Source organism: Eulemur rufifrons, chromosome 21 (genome assembly GCF_041146395.1).
Source record: "Eulemur rufifrons isolate Redbay chromosome 21, OSU_ERuf_1, whole genome shotgun sequence".
Classification (NCBI taxonomy): domain Eukaryota; kingdom Metazoa; phylum Chordata; class Mammalia; order Primates; family Lemuridae; genus Eulemur; species Eulemur rufifrons.
This window is the reverse complement of record NC_091003.1, coordinates 26,343,676-26,361,192: the sequence shown is the minus strand read 5'-3', so window position 1 is coordinate 26,361,192 and position 17,517 is coordinate 26,343,676. Positions and strand designations below refer to the sequence as shown.

General features: G+C 37.3%; 1 pseudogene; it reads left to right on the top strand.

Annotated features, from left to right (window-relative positions):
• Positions 1-4,715: 4,715 nt before the first annotated feature.
• On the top strand, positions 4,716-5,532 carry LOC138401750 (proteasome subunit alpha type-6 pseudogene; annotated as a pseudogene).
• Positions 5,533-17,517: the final 11,985 nt, after the last annotated feature.

Here is a 17,517-nt window from a genome sequence, read left to right as displayed (position 1 = left end):
CAGTATGTATGCAGTACTCAGTGTCATACAGTGTGTACCTAGCACAGTACCTGGTGTCACATATAGTGTGTCTGTAGTACCTGATGTCATATTTGCTGTGTACGTAGTATCCTTGTCACATAAGCTGTGCACCCAGCACCCACTGTCAGATGCAGTGTGTACACAGTCCCCAGTGTCCTATCCAGAGCATGTAGTACTGCATGTCATATGAAGTGTAAACATTGTCCCTGGTAATAAGTGTGTTTGTGAGGTTGGAAGTGATGCCCAGGTGGCCCCTTCAAAAGGGGCGGGTATCCTCCAGGCAGGCTGGGTTTTTAGGGAGGTCGCGAGTCCTTGCTCTGCCTCACTGTGGCGTTCTGCACCCCACGGCCAGCTGTGTCTCATGGAGGCAAGAGCATTCTTAAAAATAATCTGTCCACAGGCAGAAAATGTTTACTTGTTTACTTTTACACTGAGAAGCAGAGTAGTGTCAGCTTACTAATTATGGGATGTGTAAACTTTTCAGATTTTGGGGTCATTGGTTCTAATTAATGGTTTGAAGTTTTCAGAGAGAGAATGTTGGTTGTACTTTAAATTTAGAGTGCTTTCCAGTAGGCAAGGTCATCTATGTAATTATTCTGAATGTCTGATTTATACAGGCAGGAGATAAAATATGATTTTCTATACAGGTATAAATATTTTCCTTGTCTTTGACTAATTAATGCAGATTACATTACAGTTGTTATTTTGGTTGACTCATCTTTATAGGATGAGCAGGATACAGAATCAGAGATCAGAAGGTACAGGATGTAATTATGACAGAATCAAAATATTTTTCTTATTTAACTATGTGGTTAAAAGGATTTCTATATTTTACAATGTCCTTGTTTTCCATAGAAATTGCTGATATGAAAACTGAATCTCCCTTTTACATTCTCTAAATTGGGCACCTTATTTTTGCAATTACCGTTTGTGAGGTATTTAAATAAGCATATATGTCCTTCCAGCTTTACAAAGAAAAATCAATTAAAATGTTAAAATTTCTTTAGTTCATACTAAACATTCCTAGGATGTGGTTATGTTGGTGCTTTGAATAGATGTCAACTTGCATGCTTCAGTAAATGACATACGTTTGTTTGAACTCTTATGCTTTTGTAACCCCTCCCCCCTTTTTCTTTTTAGGGTTGTTCATATAGTGTATAATAGGGGCATTCATACCCTTTGGCATACCTTGAGACACTAATTGGAGCGAACTAAGAATTTTAACATTTGTAATAGAAGTATCAAATGCTGCTCTAACTTGCTTACTTAAAGCCCTAACCCTCTAATGTCATATTGTCTTTGTCTTCCTTGTCCTTCAATTGAATTCTACACAGAGAGCGTCATTACATTTAAGCAAAGAGGATGTGTTTTCAAAAAAAAATGGAAAAAATAGTTTTATCCTTGATAGTGAAAAACTTTTCAATGTTTTCAAACCTTAACTTGGACTTAACATTTATTTTTTTTACAGGGTGATGAGGGTTTTTTGTTTGTTTGGCTTTTTTTTCCCTTTGTCATTAGAGAGGTAGCATGGTAAAATGATGAAGAGCACAGACTTTGAGATGCAACAGCACAGGTTTGAATCTCACCTCTGTCCTTTACTAGCAGAGTGACCTTGAGCAAATCACTTTAACTTGCCATGCCTTATCTCAGTTTCCTTATATGAAAAACAAGGGGGATAGTAATTGCAGTAAACTCTTAGATGAGTTGCCATTTTTAAAGCACTTGAAACAGTGCCTGGCTCATAATGAGCACTGCAAAGATAGGTAAACACAAGTTGAGCTCCTTCTTACAATACATTATTTTCAAGTTGATTTAGGAAAACACAGATCCTCAACTTGTAATCTCAATAAAGGTATTTCTGTACTGTGTTCTGATATAGGCTGTCTTGTGTTCCCAGTGACGGTCTAACCTTAAGAATTCTTTCTAAATTTATTTGCTCTTTTCTTCATTCTAGTAGGAGAAGGAACATGTGTAATGCATGACCATCACTATTTTTTAAAAGCTGCCAGTATAAAAGTTGCCCATTGGAAATGGTAGTTTTAGTATTTGGATCTCAAGTACCATGTACCTTAGGCTTTGAAACCTCATGTGCCCACAGTATGGATTTAAATGAAATTTATAGATAATCTAAAACCTCATTCACCATTGATTTTGACTGTTGTTTCCTATGGTAGAAGTTATACATAGACAGTTTCTGTTTTCAGTTTGTTTTGTTTCTGCTTTGCTTTTCTCGGTGTGCTCTTATTATTATTATTTTTATAAGTCATATTAAGAATAGAAAGAAGGAGAAAATGGACTGTCATATACATAGAAGGTACTTATAATGGTTTATGAGTCAGATCTAATTCAGGAAAATAGTAATTAAACTAGTGTGGAAAGGGATGAGATCTGAAGTTATAGTATGACATATTCACATGTTATATGCCTTATCTTATTAATTTGTATTTAACTCTCATAACGTACATCTGAATCTCTGCTTTTGCACATTAGTTATCTCCGAATGTTGGAAAATAAACATTCGTTATAATCCTCAGGGCTTGTTTACCTGAAGCAATTTTAATGTTTTTATCATTACTCAATCTTAGACAAATAAAAAAATAAAAATATCTGAAATACACAGTGTGAGAGTTCTTATTTTAACTATTGTTTTGTTGTTGTTTTTGTTTTTGAGACAGAGTCTTGCTCTGTTGCCCAGGCTAGAGTCCTGTGGCATCAGCCTAGCTCACAGCAACCTCAAACTCCTGGGCTCAAGTGACCCTTCTGCCTCAGCTTCCTGAGTAGCTGGGACTACAGGCATGCGCCACCATGCCTGGCTAGTTTTTTCTTTTTTATATATATATATATATATATATATAAATTTTTTTTTTTTTTTTTTAGTTGTCCAGCTAATTTCTTTCTATTTTTAGTAGAGACAAGGTCTCATTCTTGCTCAGGATGGTCTCAAACTCCTGAACGCAAACAATCCACCTGCCTCAGCCTCCCAGAGTGTTGGGATTACAGGTGTGAGCCACCGTGCCCGGCCTAACCATTGCTTTTAAATTAATATTTTCCCCCCACATCTGTCACCCTGTCGGTAATTGTTTCAGGTTGTATGTTTTATATTTGTTTGAAACAGACTTTCTGAATAAAGAAAAACTCCTTGTCATCTCTTCATTTGATCATCGTTAATCCCTTACCAACATTTTTACTAGGAATTTTCACAAGAAATAAAAAGTAACAGATGTGAGTTCAATGTCTACCTGTATCTCTCACGTAATAACTTTGAGTTACTTACTTGCAGTGCCACTGTCGCATTTCAAAACAAGTATGAATCTGCTTTGGCTCGGAGACTCTGTGCAGAGGTTGCACTGCAGGTTGTCAGTGTTTTTTTTGCCCCCCAGTAGTCTTGGTCTTTGCAATGTTTTGGTGTCTACAATTTTATAACACAGATGAGTTACAATAATGTGTATTAATATCATGTATTGTCTGTCTACTGTATATCAGCCACTGTGCAATTATTTACATACATCATCTCACTTAAAAAAAAAAACCCTTACATATTATCATCTTAAAAGCATAGCAGTCCTCCTTTAAGTTATAGAAGGTTCCCCTCCTTGTAGCACACCCCTCATCCCATCCCATTGCATGACAAACAGAAAAACACACACTGAGAAGAGAAGGGGGGAATCAGATGTTTTGAGAGAGAATGTGATTACTGAAGGAAGCACAATAAAGTGTAACAGAAGAGAGGAAGTCCAGGGTACTGTGGAACAGTGTCTGAATTAAGATACATTGTATTTGAGTTAAGATTACTTGTGAGGTGTTAGCATTGATGATTTAAAATTTATTTGTAACTTTGAGATTTACTGTATTAACCACCTGAGGGTTTTTTTTTTTTCACTAGGTACTGCTACTTTATTTTAAAAAATACAACTAGATTAAATGTGAACTGATAGTCCATGAGTGAATATTAAACTACCTTCCCCCAAAAGAAATGGCCATAAGTTGTGCTCTGCCAGAGAATTCTGCCATTCCCAGGAAAGACATTCCATCCAACCTTATAAAAAAATAAAAACCCAAGCAAATAAACATACAAAATAAAGCAATAGCAACAAAAGAAATAAAAAAAACCCAAACAAACAAAACCTTGTGACAATTAGTACCAAAAGTACAGTTACAAATTCTAAAAAATTGCTTGTGTACAACAACAGTACAGTGCAGTGTAAATTTCTTCTTGGCAGCCATCTACAAGGGACTGAAGTGGACATATACTGGGGATCGTTCACTAAAGCCACAAATAATAATGGCCAGTGCCATTATTCAGGTTTGTTGACTGAATATTACTCTTGGGAAAGACTTAGACTCTGGACTTTTTTCTTAAGTAGTTTCCCATTTATTTATTTATTTATTTATTTATTTCATCTTATTGTTATGGGGGATACAGAATTGCAGGTTACATACGTTGCCCCACCTGAGGGTTTTTAAAAGCAACTTTCTTTTGTTAATTTTTTACAGTACTCTGTTAAAAAGTAGACTTGTATTAAATATCAAACATATATTATGTTCTCCAGGTATTATCTGAGCATTTAAGGGAAAGGTAGACCCACTTAAAAGTTTTAGTGGTTTTTTTGTTTGTTTGTTTGGTTTGGTCAGCTTGTATGTTAATTTAAAATATAATTTAGAGATACTGTGCTTGAAGTAGTGGGTGCACCAATATGTCCTGTGGTTCCAGCGCCCATTTTGATCGCCATATTACCATTTTTTCACCCGAGGGCTGGCTCTACCAAGTAGAATATGCTTTTAAAGCTATTAACTGGGGTGGCCTTACATCAGTAGCTGTCCGAGGGAAAGACTGTGCAGTAATTGTTACACAGAAGAAAGTACATTTTAAGTTATTGGATTCCAGCACAGTGACTCACTTATTCAAGATAACCGAAAACATTGGCTGTGTGATGACAGGAATGACAGCTGTCAGCAGATCCCAGGTACAGAGGGCACGCTATGTGGCAGCTAATTGGAAATACAAGTATGGCTATGAGATTCCTGTGGACATGCTGTGTAAAAGAATTGCTGACATTTCTCCGGTCTACACACAGAATGCTGAAATGAGGCCTCTTGGTTGTTGTGTGATTTTAATTGGTATAGACGAAGAACAAGGCCCTCAGGTGTACAAGTGTGATCCTGCAGGTTACTACTGTGGGTTTAAAGCCACTGCAGCAGGAGTTAAACAAACTGAGTCAACCAGCTTCCTTGAAAAAAAAGTGAAGGAGAAATTTGATTGGACATTTGAACAGACAGTAGAAACTGCAATGACATGTCTGTCTACCATTCTAGCAATTGATTTCAAACCTTCAGAAATAGAAGTTGGAGTAGTTACAGTTGAAAATCCTAAATTCAGGATTCTTACAGAAGCAGAGATTGAATGCTCACCTTGTTGCTCTAGCAGAGAGAGATTAAACATTGTTACTAGTTTATCAAATCCATGATGCCACTTGCCTGTGTTTGGCAACAACAAATCAACATTATGGAGGCCCCTGGATTGGGAAAGGAACCTCTCCCACTCCTCCTACCTGTGTGAAGTGGTTAGGACTCTGTGTAAATAAAAACAATCCTTTTGGGAAAAAAAAATAATAAAATAAAATATAATTTAAAGAATACAGGATCTTCTTTCTTAGTTTAAGCATTTATCATATGGACATAAAAGCAAGATATATAAATATTTTTAAATGGATTTCTGTGAGAGCTTGTCACATATTCTCATAAGTGGAATTAAAAATACTATTTAAAAAATTCAGTTAGATACTATGGCTTATAGCAAGAGAATCTGACGTATATACATTTTAATTTGACTATGCACATTAGATCACTTTGAAGGTCCACTTTGCAAGCAGTTTCTAGCAAGCTAGGTTTTATCACAAACAGTGCCTGTGGCACTACCATTTTTTTTAAGATGTCCATCATTGAGCATCTTCCATACTAGGCAGTGTACATTTTCCATTTAGTCTTCACACAGCATCATGAGGGGAATGTTGTTATAATGATTTTACAATAAGGGAAGAGACACAGACAAATTGCTGGTACCCAAGGTCACACAGGCATAATCAAATTGGTTTCCATCCATGTGTATGACTACCAAACCTGTAGTATGTTATGCTAGCCTGTCTCCCTAAAACCCATCAACCTCTTGGGTCTTTGTACTGATATGCCTTCATCTTCCCAATGTACATTTATAAGTCTGCAAAAGTATATAATATTAACAGAATGTAAAACTATGCTCATTCTACCTACAAAAGCAGGAGGTGGAAAGGCAGAGATACTAGGAAACTCCTGGTAATCAAAACATTCCATACATAAAGTTCTGGTTAATTCCAATTTCACTGGTGATGATAGCTGGCAGTCTAAGAACAAGAGTAGATAATTGGCTCATTTTCTTGCTGTCACTATGGTAGCTCACGTTATAAAGATAACTTGAGGCAGGAGCAGTGGAGGTGGGGAGACCTATGATCTTTATTTTAATACTTATGTAATGGAGAAAAATGTTTGAAAGCACTTGAAATTAATTCCAACATTAAAGCATTCTTGTCTTCAAAGGGGAAGTCATTGTCTTGAGGAATCTTTTAACATTCCTTCTATTGGATAAGTTCTATTTGGATTGAAATAACTAATTTCTTGAAAGCTGCGGTAAATGCTAAGGCTTCAGAATTCCATTAAATGTGTACTGTCATCTAAAATAAAATAATACCATTTCATGAGAAGCATGTGGTGAAGAGAGTAACAGATCAAGTGAGTTATAGCATCCACAGATCCAGATCATCCTGACAGCCATCAATAGTAACGTTGCAGTGGGTTATCAAATATGATTTTCTCATATTTGATAGCTATGGAAAGATTTTTAAAAAGAAATTTTTTAATGATGGCTAAGTATAGAGAAGCTCTCTCAATTTGAAAGCTATTGTGAATTTTTTAGTTTTCTCTTTTTGTAGATTCTTGATTTACCTGCTTATTGTTTATTTTTCTATCTGAAAAATGCTGTTTGAGAGATCAAGTCCTTAATTTTCAATTGAATTTTGACATGGGGCCCTTCCCCAATTAATATAAAATATGCCTATTTTAACTGCCCAGTCAAAAAATAAGAATAATTTATTTGGGGTTTCCATTGATGGCAAATTTAATAGGTTTTGAGAGAAGGTGTACTTACCATTAAAGATGTTGTCTTTTAAAATTATAGACAATATAAAGTCTAAAGTAATTTTTTTCTACTGTACTTATAATTTATCATTTCTCTTATATGTTTGGAAATACCAACTTTAATATCTTTTAATATCAACATACCTGATATGTTTCTTTTGAAATACGTACTTATTTACCACTCTACACATATGTATTCTACACAATCTTAAGAAGCCTCTTATTTATGATTAATATTCATGTTGATCTGTTTCAGGCAAGAAATTGCCATTTGAATCGTTTGAAAGTTAAATTTTATTTTTGTTAAGGACTATTCAAATAAAACTAGTTTTAGACCCAGTTGCTTCCAAATGACTTAAAAGCCAAACAACCAACAGTCTAATATAAAGTTGGACTTTCTCTTGGTTCATCTGCATTTTTTAGACAAATGCTGATGAAAAGTGTACTATTGTAAGCCTTAGTTACAGTAGTTTTTGTACCGTATTTGTTCTTTTAAATGAATTCTTTGGAATTTTAGGTGACAGTGCTACACAAGTCACATTAGGAAGAAACAATATTTAGCATGCTGGTTCTCAATCATGAGTGAGCATCTGAATTGCTTTTTAAATTTTGTTTTACAAAAACATTAAATCAGAATCTCTGGGGATGGATCTAAGCTCTAATTTTTAAAAGTTACACTTTTTTAATGTTTCACATTTCAAATTTTTTATTTTTCTAAGTAGGCAGTGATATTCATGCTTTCTTTTTAAATATTTCTTTTTGAAATAGATTATAGAAAATGGTGTACCCTGGGACCTTTAGCTCTAAATATCAGAAATTCTCTTTCAAGAATCAGATTAAAACCACAATGAGATATCACTTAACTCCAGTGAGAATGGCCTTTATCAAAAAGTCCCAAAACAACACATGTTGGCGTGGATGTGGAGAGACAGGAACACTCATACACTGCTGGTGGGACTATAAACTAGTGCAACCCCTGTGGAAAGCAATGTGGAGATACCTTAAACAGATTCAAGTAGACCTACCATTCAATCCAGCAATCCCATTATTGGGCATCTACCCAGAAGAACAAAAGTCATTCTATAAAAAAGACACCTGCACCCGAATGTTTATAGCAGCACAAATCACAATTGCAAAGATGTGGAAACAACCCAAATGCCCATCAATTCATGAATGGATTAGTAAAATGTGGTATATGTATACCATGGAGTATTACTCAGCTATAAGAAATAACGGTGATATGGCATCTCTTTGGTTCTCCTGGAGAGAGTTGGAACCCATTCTACTAAGTGAAGTATCCCAAGAATGGAAAAATAAGCACCACATGTACTCACCAGCAAACTGGTTTCCCTGATCACCTAAGTGCACATTTGGGAATAACACCAGTTGGGTATCAGACAGAGGTGGGGGGAGGGGGGAGGGGATGGGTGTATACCTACATGATGAGTGCGATTCGCACTGTCTGGGGAATGGACACACTTGAAGTTCTGACTGGGGAGGATGGGGGAGGGGAGGGGATGGGTGTATACCTATGTGATGAATGCGATGTGCACTATCTAAGGAATGAACACGCTTGAAGCTCAGACTCGGGGGTGGGGGGGCATGGGCAATATATATAACCTGAACTTTTGTACCCCAATAATAAGCTGAAATAATTAAAAAAAAAAAAGAATCAGATCAATTAAGTTTCCTGGAGGAAAAAAGATGATAATCAAAACAACCTGGGGGGGGGGTACCTAAAAAATAAATGCATCCTGGAAGAAAGCCTTAAGTCTTTTCAGGTTCCTCAGAAATGCTACTGTGTTGCTAGGTAAGATGCATATCAAAGGTACCATTGACTGATGTTCCCTGATGGGCTCAGATATAGCTATAATCACAGGTAAATATATACCGTATCTGGAGGTAGGTAATATTCAGGAGACAGGCTGACATCCAGTTTGAATGTCTGGGCATTCCAGTAATTGGACTGAAAAGCAGCAGCATGGTGTTCCTGCCCATCCTGTCCTCAGTGCTCCAAATTCCTGGTAATCCTGTAGGGATCAGAAAAGCTTGGGTGCCTTTCCCTGGGGCAGTCAGACCAGCCGTCTTGGGGCCACATCTGCAGTCCATGGTGAGATAACCTGAGAAAGTTTTCCAGGCTCTGCCCTGCTCTCTGGCCAGCCTCCTCTTTTCCTTGGCCTTTATCTGGGTTTCAGATGATTCTTCCTGTTCCTTCAGGTTCGGGGTGGCATTTCCACCTACAGGTAGTTCAGTGGGGATGGCCATCCAGAGGAGGAGATTCAAAGTCTTTCAGCTGAGTTCTAGAAGATTATGACTTACTTCCTTTGCCCTGGGAAGAAGTCCTTGAGCTGCAAGACCCATCCACAGCAATAGATTCAAAGCCTTTGGGCTGAGTATGAGGAGAGTATGACTTAATTCCTTTGTTCTGGGAAGACGTCCTTGAGCTGTAAGACTCACTGTGGCTTCAGCCACTGCTGGACAATATCTGTGTTCACTCCTTGCTAACTGTATTTCTCACACAAGCATTTTGAGGCTTCATAGTGATCCTAGGACCTAGGCAGTTGTGATAATCTCCACAGGTTTCTTTAATTCCTCTCTAATATAGGTTCATAATTCTCCACCAGTTTCACAAAAGTCAAGGTCCATGGCAGGTGGGTTTTAAAGGAAGAGGGACATCTAGGAAGGGACAGGAAAGCCTCCCTGGGCCGGGTACTGTTGACAGGGAGTTCAGCAGAGTCTGGTCCATGCTCTCTATTTGCTTCTCCCGCTGTATGGCATGGCCCTTCCCCAGGTGGCTGGATTCCCAGTGGTGTCAGTGTTCTGTCTTCTCAGTTTGCCTCAGGGGAGAACACACAAAGTTCTGTGTTTTTAAAGTGTGTTCAGTCAAATTTTCTAAATACACATAATTTTCTCAGTTTCAGATTATCAGATACAGTCAAGAATTATATTCTTAATTGCTGCTGTTATGTAGAGCAGGAAGGAAAGAGCAGGAAGGAAAACAGGAGTAACTTCATGACAGACTGGACCTCCTAGGAAAGGCCTAAGTTTCAGTTTCCCCAACGCAGGCCCTCCCCAGAATGCCGCTAGTAACAACTGAGAGCCCCGGCTTGGAAACCGGCCAATCAGGAGCCAAAGCCCTGGCTTGGAAACTGGCCAATCAGGAGCCAGAGCCCCGGCTTGGAAACCGGCCAATCAGGAGCCAATACTATCAGCCACTTTTGAAAGAGCAAATGAACTAAAAGGGGGGTGGGGGGGGTGTGCCCGATACATGTAACCTATTGATAAGTATAAAAGCTTTGTTTCCACCCCAGGGCGGGGTCCGGGCTTGTGGAGAGACCACTGCGCTGGTGCTCTGAGCCTTGGACCCTAGCCCGGGCTAGAAAATAAACTCCTTTGTCTGTTGCAGCCTTGGTGACTTTGCCTATCTGTTCCTGGGGCTGAGGGAAACCGGTTCTTACAGTTAGAATTGCATTTTAAAGAGAATATTTTTACAAAATTTGATCTTGAACAGAATAGAAAATGTTAGGTGGTTATACTATTGTGAGTCAGTATTCTTAAGTAGGTACCATTTCATACAATTATCCTAAATATTGTAAATAATAGAAACGGAAAAGAATCTGAAGTATGAATCATAGAAAATAATTGGCTTTGAAAAATATGAATTCTCTGAAAAAAAGGCTAAACTGAAAATTGGCCACTTCAGTCTCTGGTCTCTGTCTCTGCAGCTCAGTCTTTAGGCTCCTTCTGGAGTCTCCGTCCCTGCACTGTGGCCCGAGAACTGCTTCAAGGCAGTGAACTCGTTATTATTTTAAAAATAGAGTTTACATTTGGAAGAGCAACACACTAGTAAAGTATAACTAAATATATTCAGTTACCTTACATTTTAAATATTTGTACTCTACATTCTGGGTATGTTTTAGTGTGTATGGGGATGAATTTTATACTTTATCAAGCCTTACACTTTAAGTAGACATTGTATCACTTAAGAGAATGGCATTTTATGTGAGAAAGGACAAAGGCTGAAACGGTCTAATGAAGTGCATTATTTTCACTCTTCTTTCTCTTCCTTTTTTACGGAACCCTGCTCCTTACATGATGTAATGGTCACTAGTTACCTTGCCCACCCTATCTTCAAAGATAGTGAAGGGGAAAGTTTGAGAAATGTCATTGTGAGTGAAGGAAATAGTTTGCCAGAATTCACCCAAAGTTAGCCCGAAAGCATTACATGACTGGCCCAGCACCATCCTGGCAGGTTTGAGTGATTAGCCCTGCCTCAGGCTGTGGCCTGTGTCTTGGCAATTTCAGGAAAATAATTTGGATTTAAAATACATGGCACATGTTAATAAACTATTGTAGCACAAAAGGCATATATAATTCTCTCTACTTTTGTATGCTTGAAAAATGTCCGTAATACTTTTAAAAGTTAAAAGTAACAGTAACAACGATGAAAACTTTCCTAGAGGGTGGGGGAAAGCCTCAGAGGAAGGGGAGACACATGGGCAAATCAGGAATCATTGAAAATTCTTTGTAAATTGATAAATAGAAGCTACAAAAATAATCGTCTGCTGACTCCCCACTTGAATAAAGTGACATGTGAATTGGCTCCAGTGACTTTTTTCTTTAAATATACAGTTCAGTGGTGTCTAGCATATTTACAAGGTTTTGCAACTGTTACTAGTATCTGATTCCAGAACATTTTCACTGTCCCCAAAAGAAACCCCAGATGCAATATCAGTCATCTCCCATTCTCTTCTCACCCCAGCCCCTGGCATTCACTATTCTACTTTCTGTCTCTGGATTCGTGTATTCTGGACATTTCATATGGGTGAAATCATATAATATATGTCCTTTTGTATCTGGCTTCTTTTACTTAGAATGTTTTCAAGGTTCATCCGTGTTGTAGCATGTATCAGTACTTCATTCCTTTTTATGACTGAATAATGTTTCATTGTATGAATAACATTCCATTGGATATAACACATTTTGTTTATCCATTCATCAGTTGATGGACATTTTTTTCCCACTTTTTGGCTATTATGAATAATAGTGCAGCTGTGAATATACATGTACATGTTTCTGTGTCAACATATATTTTCAGTTCTTTTGGGCATATATGTAGAAGTAGAATTGCTGTGGTCATGTGGCAACTCTGTTTTCTTTTTGAGGAACTGCTGAACTGCTTTTGAAAGCAGCTGTACCATTTTACATTCCTACCAGCAATGTATGAGAATACCAGTTTCTCTGCATCTTTGTCAGCACTTGTTATTGTCTGGATTTCCTGACTACAGCTATCCTGGTGGTTGTAAAGTGGCATCTCATTGTGATTTTCATTTGCATTTCTCTAATGACTAGTGATGTTGAGCATCCTAGTGCTTATTGGCCGTTTGTTTATCTTCTTTGAATAAATGTCTGTTCACATCCTTTGTCCATGTTTTAGTTGGGTTGTCTTTTTGTTGAGTTGCAAAAACCTTTTATGTGGTCTGAGTAGAAGTCTTTTATCAGATGTAGGATTTGCAGGTCTTTTCAACCATTCTATGGTGGTCATTTTCTGGATGGTGTCTTTTGAAGCATAAAAGTTTTTAATGTTGATGTAGTCCACTTTATGCATTAATATTTTTTCTTTGGTTGCCTTTTGACATGATATGATCCCTTTTTTCTAGTTTGTTTGCATTCCACTGTGTGGATGCCCTGCACTGTATTCCACCAGTTCCTTGCGGATTTACTATGACAAATACTGCTATAAGACATGAATGTGTATGTACATTATTTTGTGATTTTGCCAGTGGGATTGCTGGGTTAAAGAGAAAATGCATGTGTAATTTTGGTGGTTATTGCCACATTCCCCTCCATAAAGACTGTGACATTTTCTGTTCCCGCCACTGCTGTATGAGAATCCCTGTTTCTGTACAGTTGTACAACAGAGTACATTGCCAGGCTTTTATAGTTTTGCTAGTCTGATAGGTATTAAATAGAAATGGTATATTAGATGTAGTTTAGAAATTGGTATTCTCTAAGAGAAATTAAGTGTCTTTCTATAACTTGACCTTTTGTGCTCTGTTTTCTGTTTGTCCATATCTTTTCCTCATTTTTTTCATTGGGTTTTGGGGGCTTTTTCTGAACTTTTAGGTTTTTTGCTTTTTTTTTTTTTTTTTAACATACCAGGGCTATTAACCCTTAATTTATAATTTAATTTGCAAATGTGTCTTTTATTTTTACCTATCCTATTTGTCATTGATATTTTTACCTTGTTTATGATGTGTTTTGGACATGTAAAAGGTTTTGATTTTGCTTGTTTGTTTTTAGGTTTTGTGGGGGAATTTCGTGTTTGTGTGTGTGTGTGTGTGTGTGTGTGTGATGGTAGTCCCATTTGTCAGCCTTTCGCCAATTGCTTTGCTTCTGGATTTTGAGTCATAGGAAACACTGAGGCAGGAGGATCTCTTGAGGTCAGGAGTTTAAAACCAGCTGGAGCAACATACCAAGACCCTGTCCCTATAAAAAAATAGAAAAATTAGATGAGTGGGGTGACATGTGCCTGTAGTCCCAGCTACTTGAGAGGCTAAGATAGGAGGATGGCTTGAGCCAAGGAGTTTGAGGTTGCAGGGAGCTATGATGATGTCACTGCACTGTAGCTCAGGCAAGAGTGCAGGACCCTGTCTCCAAAAAAACAAAAACAAAAACAATTGGAGTCTGTCTTCTCAAACCCTGCCACTGCTCTATCAATTAAATTTATTAAATCCTTTGTTGTCATTTCAATGATATTCCCTGTATCTTCACCAGGAGTAGATTCTATTGCAAGAAACCACTTTCTTTGCTCATTCATAACAAGCAACTTTTCATGTGTTAAAGTTTTATACTGAGATTGTAGCAATTCAGTCACATCTTCATGTTCCACTTCTTTTTTTTTTTTTTTTTTTTTTGAATTTAGAAGGCATTCACCCATGATTTTCTAGCTTCCAGGTTGCTACTGAGAAATCTGATACCAGTTTGTTTTATGACCTCTCCTGTCACCCAGTGTGGGGAGCCTTTCATCTCCTCTTCTTACCACCAGTGTTTGACTTTCCAGGTGGATGTGCTTTGCGCTTCCTTCCATTCATATGCTGGGCATTTCATGGTCTTTTTTCCATTTGCAGATGCCTATTTTTCATTGGTAGGTACTTTTCTTGAATAATTTTTTCCATCTCTTTTCATTCTGTAGCTCTTGTTATTCAGATATTGTATCACAAAGTTTTTTTGTCTTATCTCCTATGTACTACACCATATTAGCATAATGAAGGAAAAATATCACATCATCATATCAATTCTTACAGAAGGAGCTTTAAACAAAATACAACACCATTTTATTATCTAAAAACCAAACAAGCTAGGAATAGAATGCAATTTTATTAGCATGATAAAAAGCATTTATGGAAAACACACAATGAACATCATCTCAATGTGAGGACTGAGAGCTTAGATCAGGCACAAAGCAAAGATGCTCACTTTCACCTCTGCATGAAACATTATACTGAACAACAAATCTGGAGGTATGACATTACCTGATGTCAAATTATACTACAAAGCTACACTAACAAAAACAGCATGGTACCAGTGTAAAAAACTGAGACTAATCCAAGGGAACAAAATAGAGAAGCCAGACATAAAACCATCTACCTAGCACCAACTGATTTTTGACAAAGCAGAAAACATACAGAGGAAAGGAAGCCCCATTCAATAAATAGTGCTGGGAAAACTGGATATCCATACGCAGAAGACGGAAACAGGATCCCTCTCTCACTATATACAAAAATCAATTCAAGATGATTAAAGACTTAAATGAAAAGCATGAAACCATAAAAATTCTAGAAAAAAGTAGGAAAAACTTTTGAGACTTCAGCCAAGTCAAAGAATTTATGACTAAGACCCCAAAGACAAATAGCAAAAACAAAAATAAATAAATGGGACTTAATTAAATTAGGAAACTTCTACACAGCAAAGGAAATAACCAACACCCTGAACAGACAACCTACACAATGGGAGAAATACTCATAAACTACACATCGGACAAAAGACTGATATCCAGAATCTACAAAGAACTCAAACAAATCAGCAAGAACAAAATGAACACCCTCATCTGAGAATGGGCAAAAGACTGAAACAGACGTTCTTGGAAAGAAGAGAGACAAATGGCCAAGAAACATGAAAAACTGCTCAACATCACTAATCATCAGAGAAATGCAAATTAAAATTACAACAACGTACCACCTTACCCCAATCAGAACAGCCATTATTAAAAAGTCAAAAAACAATAGATGCTGCCACAGATGCAGAGAGAAAGGAACGCTGATACACTGGGGGGACTGAAAATTAGTAGAAACTCTATGGAAAACAGAATGGAGAGTCCTCAAGGAAACAAATGTAGACCTACCATTCGATCTAGCAACCCCACTCCTGGGTATCTACCCAAAGGAAACGAAGTCATTTTATCCTGCACTGGAATGTTTATAGCAGAACAATTCACAATTGCAAAGATGTGGAATCAACGTAAGTGCACCTCAATTCATGAGGGGACAAAAATGTGTGTGTGTGTGTGTGTGTGTGTGTGTGTGTATAAATCATGAAGTACTGTTCAGCCATAAAAAGAAGGGAAACACCAGCCAGAGCAAGAGTGAGACCCAGTCTCTAAAAAAAAAAAAAAAAAAGGAAATAAAAATAAGGCAGGCATGGTGTCATGTCCCTGTAGTCCCAGCTACTCAGGAGGCTGAGACAGGACGATCACTTCAGCCCTGGAGTGTGAGATTGCAGTGAGCTGTGATCATGCCATTGCCTTCTATCCCAGGAAACAGAGCACGACCCTATCTCTAAAAAAAAAGTATTGAAGTAATGTCATTTTCAGCAATGTGGAGGGAACCAGAAACCATTATCCTAAGTGAACTATCTCAGGAATGGAAAACCAAAGACCATATGTTCTCACTAATAAGTGGGAGCTACTAGATGGATATACATGGGCACAAAGCAATATAAAAAGATATGAAAAACCTATAAGTGGGGAGAGAGGGAGAGTGGTTATAAGATAAAAACTTGCCCACAATGAACACTATTCTGGTGATGGACACACCAAAACCCCTGACTTCAGCATCATACAAGACATCCATGTAACAAAACACCTGTACCACCTTAATTAGTATTTTGAAATAAAAAATAACATTGTACTGAAAGTTCTCTCCAGAACATTTACATAAGAACAGGAAATAAAAGGCATCCATATGTGAAAGGAAAGTAAAACTATTCACAGATTCCAAATCACATGATCTTAAAGTATAGAAAATCCTAAGGAATTCAAAAAAATTATTTGAGCTAGCAAGCAAATACAGCTTAGTCACAGAACAACATATCAATGCACAGAAATCTATTTTATTTCTATACACTAGTAATCAACAACTGGGAAATAAAATTAAGAAATAAATTCCATTTGAATAACATCAACAACAATAATCCAGCTGGGAAAAAACTTAACCAAGGCGCAAACCTGTATGTGGAAAATTACAAAATGCTACTGAAAAAAATTAAAGAAAATCTAAATAAATGTAAAGACATTCCATGCTCATGGACTGGAGACTTAATGTGTTTGAAGATGGCCATACCACACAAAGTGCTCTCAAATTCAATGCAATTCCTACAAAAATCCAAAATGGCCTTTTGGCAGAAATGGGCAGACTGATCCTAACATTCAAATGGAATTTTAAGGGAACACAAATAAACAAAACCTTCTTGAAACAGAAAGACACACTTGGAGGTTCACACTTCTCAATTTTAAATCTTAAACCTTACTACAAAGCAGCAGCAATCAAAACAGGATGATACCTGTGTGAGGGTACACATATAGACCAATGGAATTGAACTGAGAGTCCAGAAAGAATTCCATACCTTTAAGGTCAAGTGATTGTAAACAAGGCCTGAGGTCATTAAATTCAACAAGTGACGTTAGAGAACTATCCACAGGCACAGGAATGAAACTGTACCCTTACATCACACCACACAGAAAAATTTAACTAAAAATGGTCCAAAGGCCTAAATGTAAGAGATAAAAACATAAACTCTAGAAGAAAACATGGAGATAACAATGGTTTCTTAGATCTGACACCATAAGCACAGCAAGTAAAGAAAAATTTCCTCAAAATTAAAAACTTCTGGGAATCCAAACACACCACCAAGAAAGTACGAGGACAACCCACAAAGGCACGTTATATATCTGATGAGGGTCCATTATCAGAGTATGTAAGTAACTCTGCCTACACGCTGGCTAGGGAAACGGAGACACCAGGTGCCTTGCAAACTTCTCCTTGGGCAATG